Consider the following 12,806-nt stretch of genomic DNA (forward strand, 5'->3'; position numbering starts at 1 on the left):
TGAAATTTAGGACAGTAATTCACAGCCCACAGAAGACTGCATCATCACACAAATTACATTTGTTATAAATGTATAATGATGTTCACATAAAAACACCACATTTTAATTGTTTAAAGAAACAACAGCACTGGGCATTTCTATACATGTTTAACTAGCACAGCCTTCATAATTCAAAATGTGTAGGTTTCATCCCTGAAGACGTTGGACAGAAACACTGAACTTGAAAAAAAGTCAATTACCATAGAAGTCTACTGAAAGCACACCCTTAATGCCTATAAATGCTATTTTTAAACATAACCTCATTTCCAGAATACTAATATGAATAAAGGACTCATTTGAGCTTGTGCACCACCATATTCTGAATACACAGGCACATGTATAAATGCCAGACACTGGTGTATCAAAATGGATTTCTTTCATGGGGAACTCCAGGAACACACACTTATTGCTGATGAATACTTAAGAATTCTGAATCCCATAATCATCAGATGCATGAAGCATCCAAGGAAAAAAAAAACACTCAAAAAAGATGTATATTTCTTCATCCTATGAAATGTGCCATTTTACTGATATTTCTAAAATAATTTTCTTCTCCTATCATTCCAACACTGCCTACCTCCTTGAATCCCTACACTGGTTTCCTTTTACTGCATTAAACTTCAGGTTGTTCAATCTGCATATTTTACCTTGTCTTTAGCTCTAATCTTTTTCTTCCTCGTGTTCCTCTAACTCCCCAAACTCTTCCAAATACTCTCATTTCTCTCTTTCTCCTACTCTTGTGCCTACTATCATGCTTCACTGCTTGGTGCCAAGCACCCTACCTCTCCTCCTTCAAAATTCTGCTTAAGACTCTCCAGCCACACTCCCTTCCCCTGTTTGCACTCCAGACATTAGGGCTGCTCTGTCAGTTCTGTGCCATCTGGGGACTCCCCCATATCAACTGGAAATGCAAGGTGTCCAGTTGTTTTGTGCCACCAGAATAAGAAGATGGCAAGTATTTGGCGCTATGTCTGTGTTTGTCAGGTGTTATGCAGAGGCATATCTATATCCAATGAATACTACTAGTACAGTGGTTCCCAAATTTTAACAACCTGTGAACCCCTTTCACTAAAATGTCAAGTCTCATAAACTCCCTCCTAAAAATGAATATTTCCATGGATTTTCTCCATTACCTGACTATAAATTATAAAAGCAGTGATCTTGGAAATATAAAATCTGTTTTTATGGCATGCTTATTACACACTCTTTATTAATTATTATTTATCACTACAGTATTTTTATTACTTTATGAAAATGGCAACAACTCTTCCAAGATCTCACTTTTGTAGCGTGGATCACTTTGAATAAGCCTGTTATAAGATAAGGCTCCTGTGTTTCATCAAGGAGTATCAGATGTGAAACATCATGAAGGTACTTAAGAAGCCAAGTCAAAGAGTTCCTCTTACACAAGCATTCAGGTCTTGAGCAGTCCAGGCAAACAATGCACGTTACAACAAAGCTTAAACTTCAGAGGAGGGTACGAGAAACCCATAGTAGGCAGATGTGAGATAATCTGCTCCTCTCCCATCCCCCCACGCATTAGCTCTCATCCTGATTTCTAATAGTTAAGATTTTGACTTAGACCATGAATCATGGGATTTAATACCAAAATAATATTTTCTGTATTTTTATCCATCCTATTCTTCACGCCTCCCAACATCTTGTTTGCTTTCTTGACCATAGGTGCACTTGGAGCAGAGATCTTCACTGAGCTGTCTGATTGATGCCGTCCGATTGATGACGACGTCCTCTTCCTTAATTGATATTTGTTTGAAGTAACTTCAACAGACTTTTAGTTCAACACCACAATATTATAATTACTACAATGTATATCGTACAAGGCACTTCACAAAAGTCAGAAAAAAGACATGGATCCTTCCTGAAAGAAGCAACAATTGCACTCAAATATGATACACAGGAGAATAGTTCACATGCAATAAGTTTGTTAGTGAGGGGATCAATGTAGAAAGAAAGAAGTGGGTTTTTTTGAGGGATGTGTAAAAGGGATTTATAAAAAGTCACTTGGAAGGTGGTTTCTATGCTTCTGTTTCTCTCTTCAACATATGCATCAAAATTTTTCACCTGGCTGATTTCTTCAAAGCTTCTGCAGTTTCTAGGAGTGGCTATACCAGCGTACTCTGTTCTCTATGAAGGAAGCAGTTGATACTTTAACAAGCTAAAATAAATAAATTAGTCAGCAAACTGGTCATTGTGGTGAAATGTTTGGATCAAGTAGAATGGAAAATACTGATTAAAATTACCAAGGAGGTCCCAGGCATAACAACAACTTTGGCAAAGAAGGATCTCAGGTCAGACCAAGGGTTGGAAGCCTTGGAAAACCTTACTTGGGTCAAACCTATCTGAATTTAAGGAATCCAGAAAATGTGAAATTAACCAATCTATCTGATTTAGTCATGCAAGAAAGTCCACCTCAACTATGGTGAAAGATGATGATCTTATATATCCATGGTTACTAGGTTATGTGATTTTATCACAAGTCTTGCAATATTTCATGTTTTTTGTAAAGCCCCAGCTCCTAGACCAAGCAAGTTACCTGAAAATCTTTGCTTTCATTCAAAAGAAAAAGTAAGTTTCTAGTCCTCAGGCTTGCAGAGACAAGCTTGAAAATGTGACCCACATGTATCTTAATGGCTCAAAAATCAGAAGGCAAAGAAAAATATTTTGTGATTTCTGGATGGTTGGGGTTGACAATATTGCATATGGAGGCACGGATGATCACGATTGCCGGTCAGTATTGCCAACTCCAGCCATCCAGAAATCATGACACTGACTTAAAAATACATATTGCTGTTTCATGACAGGCAAAGTGAATTAGAGCTTTCGTAGTCAGGGGAAAAAGCCTGACTAGATGCACACAATAGAAAGAGGATTCTGGCAGCTGCCAAGAAAAAGGGATATTAAAATGGATGACACATGTTTTTGATATTTCAAGACCTGAGCCAGCCTACAAAAAGGAGCTGTTTGTAATTAATCAGGCTTTTGTAAGAGAAGAAATACATTACATGTAGCATTCCTGGACCCGGAAAGACTTCAAATCAAGCAAAATGGAATGATTTCTGGGATCAGCCACAAACTTCTGGACAGTATAAGTAGTAACAAGGTAGGAAAAGATAAGGATTCTGAGGACTGCACTAATGACCAAGACTTGTCCTTAGGTATTTGTCCTGTTTAATCCCATGAGATAGGAAAAATAAATACTGGAAAAATTCCCAGTGTAAGAACACAACATTGGAGTGTCAAAATGAGGTAGGTTGTGCCTGAAGCTTCCAGCCAGCAGAAACAAATATATTATAACACTTCAAAGTGTGTCCACTTTTGCCCTGCTTGGAATAGGCCAATAGTGATCTCAGTTCAATTTCTTTGCTTACACGTTTCACAGATGAATTTACAAAAAAACACACACACACAAGTTTACCTCACCAAAAACAGTGGACAATTGTTTATGTTCTTCTTTGGCACAGACATGATATTTCAGTTTTGTTTAAAGACTTTAAGAGGCGAAAGCAAACAATAGGTTTTTTTTCACATGATGGGTAACAGTTGATGGATATTTAGTATTCAGGACTTTTCTTTGTAGATAGGTAACTGAAGAGAAAGGTAATAATATATGGAAAGAACATATGCAGCATTATCTGTTGTGTTAAATAAATGAATAAAAAGTATCAAAATAGATGTGGAGTTTCTCACTAAAGCTATGGGGACACAAGAACATACAGCTAAGAACAGTAGTAATGTTATATTTTTTATAATCTATCATTCTAAACAGCATGGGGGGGGGCAATGGATAGCTCAGTGGTTTGATCATTGGCCTGCTAAACCCAGGGTTGTGAGTTCAATCCTTGAGGGGGCCATTTGGGGATTGGTCCTGCTTTGAGCAGGGGGTTGGACTAGATGATCTCTGGAGGTCCCTTCCAATCCTAATAATCTATGATCAGTGAGATTGCAGGGGGTATAATTCAGTCTGAATTTGGTCCTAACCTGTTACATAAACTATACACACAGATCAACTACAAAGATGTGTCCACCTCTGCTGTGAAATAGTACCATATTTATCAGCAAACAGCAGCAGTATGCAACAGTTTAGGACAAGAAGCAAAAAACAACATATCCAGTGGAAATTGCAGGCTGAATTTAGGGACACAGAATGTAATTAGCCAAGTTGTCATTAAATTCACTTATTCTTAAAAAGAGCACCAGTGACTGTTAGAATCTCCATTTCACAATCTGAGATTGTGCATATCACATGATATAAGAATGAGGTCCAGAAAAGTACTTTCAGAAATGCTGTGTTACACTTAGACCGGAGTGAATAATCTATACAAAAACAAACAATTCATACTTGAAGAATTTTGCCTCCTTTGCAGAATTCTGAGAACAGTTCGGGATTTTATTCAATTAATTTATCAAAATTATAAATAAATAAAACAGGCAAAAATGAATAAGTGCTATGTTTTGCTTAGTTGTAAGTGGTGAAAAATCACAATTTTATTTGTTCCTTGACTGGAGGGCTCTTATGGGTGCAGTTGATAATACTCACAGTGCATTCAAGATAAACTTTCCAATATTTGATTAAGGGATCTTAAACTTCGTTTTCATTGAGAATTTGTGCTAGTAGAACACATATGTTCACGTGAACTGATGTGGAAGGGTGATAAATACAGCAGAAGCAAATTTGTTCAAAAATTCAAACAAATATTCTATTATTCACTCAGTTCTTGGCACACTGAACATCAGAACAATATATAGGGACTGTAGTGCAATAGGAAATTGAGCCCACTGAAATCTAAATTAATATATAAATTACATTACACTGCTTCTTACACTCGGCAACATTAGTTTTCTTAACAAATTAAAACACAGTTTTCTTCACTGCTGAATTTGTCCCAATGCATTGCCTCTTGAGTGGAGAAAAAGGACAGATGGTTTGTAAGAGATTCAGTATTGTTTGTTAACATTAGTTAGGAATATTATCTCTGCTTTTAAAACTAAATATTATGTCTGTTTTTTAAAATATCATCTTAAAATGTATTTCAGCCACAACACATTCAGCATTCAAGGGACAATACTAAACTTACTTTGCAGACTAGATTAAAACCCAGCAGTGAAATGGAAAAACAATCTTTTACCACCCAAACACTCATGGAGTACAACCTTTAGAAAGTGATTATTTCCATTACATTTTCACCAGGGACTGGCGGAAGAGCAGTATATCATGTTATTACAGAGCCGGGAAATGTAATGGCTTAAGGTTGCTAAGCAACACCACACTGTTAAAGGCCTCTATGTCTGTGATTTCTAGAGATTCTCTCAAAACCTGTCCATAACTATTACACAAAAGGTCTGCCTGGAGTTTATAAACAGACTGAGCTTCTTGACACAATGATGAAAGGATAAAGAAAAGAAGTGGCATTAATACTTTTATTGTATTTGCTATACAATATTTTGGGTAATAAGTCCTGTTTCTGATATGCATAACACATCTTAGCAGTGACTGGCTTTTCATTGTTGAAGAAAGTATTAGTAATTTATATAAAATGAAAATGTTTTATCATACTGAAGAAAATTCTATTAGAGACTGCACTCAATAAAATAAAGGCATTCTGTATGACTGACAAAGGATACAACAATGCAGGCTGAAGATTGTTTGCTTGGTATCAGAAAAATACATTCTCCACTTAAAGTTTAGCATAGCAACAACTGGTTGATTTCGATCAAAGTAAGAACAAATATACGTCAGCAACCTACATCTTAACAAGCATCTTAACAACTTAACAAGCATCTCTTCTGATGAAATTTCTACTCAAAGCAATGGAAGAAAATGGGCCACCATAGTAATTTAATTTATGCATTTTAAAGGTCAATACAAAGAAAGTATCAGAGGGTAGCCGTGTTAGTCTGGATCTGTAAAAGCAGCAAAGAATCCTGTGGCACCTTATAGACTAACAGACGTTCTGGAGCATGAGCTTTCGTGGGTGAATACCCACTTCCTCAGATGCATGTAATGGAAATATCCAGGGGCAGGTATATATATGTGTGCTAGCAAGCAAGCTAGAGATAACGAGGTCAGTTACCAGAACGTCTGTTAGTCTATAAGGTGCCACAGGATTCTTTGCTGCTTTTACAGATCCAGACTAACACGGCTACCCTCTGATACTTGACACCATGCAAAGCACTGCATTTAGCCGTATGGAATGGAAATCCATCAACCTCATGAAGAGACTTGCACAAATACAGACAGATATCATCTTCCTTTCCAAATGCAAACGGATGGACATCATACCAAATGGACTAAAGGTAAAAAATCCACTGCTATCTACATACTACACAGACCACAGTGAGACATTATGTCATACTCTATCAAAAAAACCGAGGAACCACCTGATCAGCATCCTATACAGCAAACAGGAAAACATCAGAAAAGAGCTCTCCAACCTGGAGACTCTCATTAATAACCAAACTTCTATACAAACGGACTTCACTAGAATAAGACAGGAGATCTACATTACTCACTTCACCTCTCTACAAAGGAAAAAGGACTGTAAGCTGTCTAAACTCCTACCTGCCACATGGGGCCACAACAGTGGTACCCCTAACCCACCCAGCAATATCGTCAATCTATCCAACTACACACTCAGCCCAGAAGAAAAGTCTGTCCTATCTCGGGGACTCTCTTTCTGCCCTGCCACCCCCACCAACATGATACAGTTCTGTGGCGATCTGGAAGCCTACTTTCGCCGTCTCCGACTCAAAGAATACTTCCAGGACAACACTGAACAGTGCACTGATACACGGGTGCCCTCCCACCAACAGTACAAGAAAAAGAACTCCACATGGACTCCTCCTGAGGGTCGAAATGACAGCCTGGACCTATACATTGAATGCTTCCGCCGGCGTGCACAGGCAGAAATCGTGGAACAACATCGCTTGCCTCACAACCTAAGTCGTGCAGAACGCAATGCCATCCACAGCCTCAGAAACCACCCTGACATTATCATCAAAGAGGCTGATAAAGGAGGTGCCGTTGTCATCATGAACAGGTCTGACAATCAAAAGGAGGCAGCCAGACAACTCTCCAATACCAAATTCTACAGGCCACTTCCCTCAGATCCCACTGAGGAATACACTAAGAAACTACAGCATCTACTCAGGACACTCCCTACACTAACACCAGAAGAAATCAACATACCCCTAGAGCCCCGACCAGGGTTATTCTATCTACTACCCAAGATCCACAAACCCGGAAATCCTGGACGCCCCATCATCTCGGGCATTGGCACTCTCACTGAAGGACTATCTGGATATATGGACTCTCTACTCAGACCCTATGTCACCAGCACTCCCAGCTATCTCCGCGACACCAATGATTTCCTGAGGAAACTACAATGCATTGGTCACCTCCCAGAAAACACCATCCTAGCCACCATGGATGTAGAGGCTCTCTACACAAACATCCCACACACAGATGGAATACAAGCTGTCAGGAACACTATCCCTGATGATGCCACAGCACAACTGGCTGCTGAGCTCTGTGCCTTTATACTTACACACAGCTATTTCAAATTTGATGACAATATATATCTCCAGATCAGTGGCACTGCTATGGGCACCCGCATGGCCCCACAATATGCCAATATCTTCATGGCCGACCTGGAACAACGCTTCCTCAGCTCTCGTCCACTCACACCCCTTCTCTATCTACGCTACATTGATGACATCTTCATCATCTGGACCCATGGGAAGGAGACTCTGGAAAAATTCCACCATGATTTCAACAGCTTCCACCCCACCATCAACCTCAGCCTGGACCAATCTACACGGGAGGTCCACTTTCTTGACACCACGGTGCAAATAAGTGATGGTCACATTACCACCACCCTATATCGAAAACCCACCGACCGCTATGCCTACCTTCATGCCTCCAGCTTCCATCCCGGGCACATCACACGATCCATTGTCTACAGCCAAGCACTGAGGTACAACCGCATCTGCTCTAACCCCTCAGACAGAGACCAACACCTACAAAATCTCCACCAAGCATTCTCAAAACTACAATACCCGCACGAGGAAATAAGGAAACAGATCAACAGAGCCAGACGTGTACCCAGAAGCCTCCTACTGCAAGACAAACCCAAGAGAGAAACCAACAGGACTCCACTGGCCATCACATACAGCCCCCAGCTAAATCCCCTCCAATGCATCATCAAGGATCTACAACCCATCCTGGACAATGATCCCACACTTTCACAGGCCTTGGGTGGCAGGCTAGTCCTTGCCCACAGACAACCTGCCAACCTGAAACATATTCTCACCAGCAACTGCACACCACACCATAATAACTCTTGCTCAGGAACCAATCCATGCAACAAACCTCGATGCCAACTCTGCCCACATATCTACACCAGCGACACCATCACAGGACCTAACCAGATCAGCCACACCATCACTGGTTCATTCACCTGCACATCCACCAATGTAATATACGCCATCATATGCCAGCAATGCCCCTCTGCTATGTACATTGGCCAAACTGGACAGTCTCTACGGAAACGGATAAATGGACACAAATCAGACATTAGGAATGGCAATATACAAAAACCTGTAGGAGAGCACTTCAACCTCCCTGGCCACACTATTGCAGACCTTAAGGTAGCCATCTTGCAGCAAAAAAACTTCAGGACCAGACTTCAAAGAGAAACTGCTGAGCTTCAGTTCATCTGCAAATTTGACACCATCAGCTCAGGACTGAACAAAGACTGTGAATGGCTTGCCAATTACAGAACCAGTTTCTCCTCTCTTGGTTTTCACACCTCAACTGCTAGAACAGGGCCTCATCCTCCCTGATTGAACTGACCTCGTTATCTCTAGCTTGCTTGCTAGCACACATATATATACCTGCCCCTGGATATTTCCATTACATGCATCCGAGGAAGTGGGTATTCACCCACGAAAGCTCATGCTCCAGAACGTCTGTTAGTCTATAAGGTGCCACAGGATTCTTTGCTGCTAATACAAAGAAAAAATATCACCAAGAATAATTCCTTTCCCCTAGTAACTGAGGTTCTCTCTTCTTCCAGGAGTTCTGAACATAGTAACTCTTGTGGGAATCTAGTGACGAGTTTAACTCCCATTGAGGCAGAATGAGGAATTCTACTCAACGATGGCAGAACTGACCTCGTAAAGCAAACATCAGTTTGATTTAGACTGTAAGCTTTCTGGTGTCAGAGCTGTCTTTTTGGTGTTTGTGCACACAGCGGCTAGCACAATGAGGACTGATCAAGGCCTACAGGAGCTACTACAATAATAATAAAAAATAAAAGCTAAGTCAAAAGAACAGTGCTGAGTAAATGTGTGTACAGAACTCCAGGTAGCAGTCCTGCACAGTTCTGTAAGTGTGCAAAAGCATGCCACTGATGCTGTCTTAGTCCCAGCAGAGTAAACACTTAGATCATGAGGGGATCACCCTACCTAAAATTAACGTCTTAATATAAGCCCAATCCACTCAAAGATACTTTGGCACTGACCTCGAAAAGCTACAATAATTCTAGGTGGATTGCTAAATGTCCTACACAAACAAGAGCTGAAGTACCTTTTGTCATCTATGGTGTGGAATCTAGTTTCTGATGGGTGAGAAAGAGGTGCTGGGAAGAACACCACAAAGAGATTCAAGTTCTGATTTAGGTGGAACTCAGACACCACTTTTAGCAGGAATTTAGGATTGGGATATAGAATAAATGTCTGTGGAATACAGTGAAAGGAGGATCAGCCATTAAAGCCTGCAGTTTATTCATTCTTTTCACTACAGCTTTTTTTGTTGACAAGCAGAATAAAGAGCATTCTCCCCCTAGGTTAAAGGGTGCAAACACTGCCTTTCTCACCACCAAGCTGACAGCTCACATTGCTAAAGCTTCTTTAACCAATGAAAGATATTGTTCAGTTCTTTAAGGAATCCCGTGACGGTGGAATGACTTAAAACTGCAGCACTGGCCACTGGAAGATGGTAAATTGATAGCAGAGAGGTGTGCCCTGACTAAAGATAAGGAGAGGCCAAGAAATTTTGAGCAAAGCAAACAGTCCAAAATAAAAATTATTTGCTCCCATAGTGAAAACTTTTTCTACTTTCGGTGAGATGTTTCAATGTAGATGATTTCCTGGACTGTAGTATGGTATTCTGTACCTTTGCAGAGTGGGCTAAGTCAAAAGATTATCAGCATCCTGTAAAGAAGCAAGGTGAAATGATTTTGGAACTGGAATGCAAAACAAGACCACTTTCCCAAGGCAGAAAGTTCTGATGGCACTGGCAGATAATACAAAGGGACGTAAGAAAGATCTTGGAGATCCAAATGCCAATATTGCCTATTCCAAGATGAAGCAACCAGAATGACAGTTATGATTTTGCACTAGTGCTACTTACACACTGCATTTCCTTGCGGCAGGCCAACATTTCTTATTCTGTTTCTGTCAAATCCTTCTCTGGAAACACTAATAAATAATCTCAGAATAAGGCTGGCCAGCCTGTGTGGCAAAGAGCCAAAAATATAAATAGTTTTACAATCTTGAGTGGAGTACATTTTTCTGTTTTTCATTCCTAATTTCTATTTATATTAAAATAAAACCATAAACAAGGGATTCCTAAAGAGTACATACAATCTGTCAGATTCAACTAATAAGTCTGTCCTGGATATTTTTATTCTCTTCATATATTTTTTGGGGGAAAAAATCCAATATATTAAGATAGTCTGAACCTCAATGGAGAAATGCAGTCCTAAAAAGGAAAATATCTATCACAGTCCCATCACTGTTCTAAGCTCTTGTAAATGGTCTAAAATTTTTTCCCCTAAAATCCCAACTCTGTCCACTGTATGTGCACTATGTGTAGAAGAAAAAAAAATTAATGAGTTCATATTATTAAATGAAAGTCACACAAATGAGTTTCTCTCTCAAACAATGTCTGCCCAATAAGGCAATGATTTTATTCGCTTATTCTGAATCAAAGATTCGAAAATTATAGTACATGGACCACTTGCAGGAGAGCATGGCACTAGCTCTTCCTCATTTCCAGCAGATATACTATATTAAAAGAAGCCATTACAGGAATACATTAATACTTCTCTAATATTCCTTGCCTACGTAAGTAGCAGTTATGGATGCAACAGGGATGCTATGCTGCCATAGACGTAAAAGTAGTGGTGGTGAAAGCAACTCTGAATGGGATGGCAAGTTGGTGCACATAATCTCTCTATTAATATTTTGACCAGCTATGAAAAAGTCTAAGAAACTCTTCCCTAGGCTCCAAAATTCACTATAAATAATTGAAAGTGGCCTGAGTTAATCTTAAATAGATCTGATAATATTTCAATGTGTTTGGTGATTACTGTAATTTTGACATAATAATAATAATAATAATCTCTTGAGAACAGGAATTTTTAAAGTTCACAGAAATAATATAAGATTTACTATATTGTCAGTTACGTTATCTATAAAACCTGCTTTCACTGCTTCGAGAGGAAATCCTAAAATCTCATTAAAATAATTACAGACATTTGTTTATTATAGTAAATAGCAAGTACAGCAGATGGAAAGGTAATTATCCAAGACTAGCAGTGAGTCCAGCCAAAGGATCTTTCAAGAGACTTCAAGAGGACAAACATGGTGGGACTTACAAGAAAGTTACAAATCATGATTTGCCAGGCGTATCATTAATCTACTTCTGAGAAACAACATTGCCATCTGTACAGGCGAAGCACAAGAGGAACTGAAGTCATTACATGTCAGTAACTTTTCACTTAAGGTGAAGAGCTTGTCTGATTTCTGTTGACTGATAATCTATGTTATAACCATTCCACCAGGAGTAGCCTCTACCACTTGATGAGAATGAACAATCAATAGTCTATATAAAAGTTTACTTCAACTACAAAGCAGTCGGCATCTGACATGAAATCAAGCTCTATACGTTTCTGAGTAGCAATTTTTATTACAAGTTTAGTGTTTTTGGAAGGAATTCAAAATAATTTTCTATTATAATTCTTAAACTCAAGGTACTAAATACCTATATAAACAATTAAAGCTTTCTATTAAAAACAATTAAATGGTTAACTGAAGGAAAAACAGTCCATTTATAGAGGTCCTAAATGTAGACAATAAAACGGGTCCAGGTGCTGACATTTTCTTCCAAAGAAATTAAAATGGATTTTTAAAAAATATGAATACTAATTTTGACACTGCGGTCTATATGGTTTTATAAAAATATGGTAATGAGTGAATATAATATAACTGGAATATGCTTCATGCAAAAGGTCTCTTGTAAGGTATCATTACAAAGCTTATGATCTACTGAGTGTGATCATCCTATTTGTATAAATGTACCACTCTTGTATCTGAAACTAGAAATATGAAATAACTCTAAGGGCCTATTGTAATTATGCAAAGGGTGGGCCATTAATGGTGGTTTGGAATCTTGATGACTCTCATTAACCAGGACAATTCTCTGCAGACGGGTGTGTTTCACCTGTAAGTGTTCCTGTATACGTGTGTGCTGGCAAGTGGGTAATGAAATCTTGCAGTGACATGTGATCATGTCACCTGAATTGGAATCCATCTTTAACCTGGTGACTTTCCATTGAGAAGGATGGGGTGGGAACCCAGAGAGGGACAAAGAATTCCTGCCTTATGCAAAAGATATATAAAGGGGAGGAAGAGAACAAAGGAGGGAGAGGAGCCATAATGAAGAATCCCCAACTACCACCTGA

The 12,806-nt window shown here is 39.2% G+C and overlaps 1 protein-coding gene across 7 annotated transcripts in view; it reads right to left on the reverse strand.

The window, feature by feature from the left end:
- The window catches only part of ULK4 (unc-51 like kinase 4), a 440,534-nt gene that overhangs the window by 54,631 nt on the left and 373,097 nt on the right, over window positions 1-12,806 (reverse strand). The gene's annotated exons all lie outside the window — the stretch shown is intronic.

Source organism: Gopherus flavomarginatus, chromosome 2 (genome assembly GCF_025201925.1).
Source record: "Gopherus flavomarginatus isolate rGopFla2 chromosome 2, rGopFla2.mat.asm, whole genome shotgun sequence".
NCBI classification, from domain to species: domain Eukaryota; kingdom Metazoa; phylum Chordata; order Testudines; family Testudinidae; genus Gopherus; species Gopherus flavomarginatus.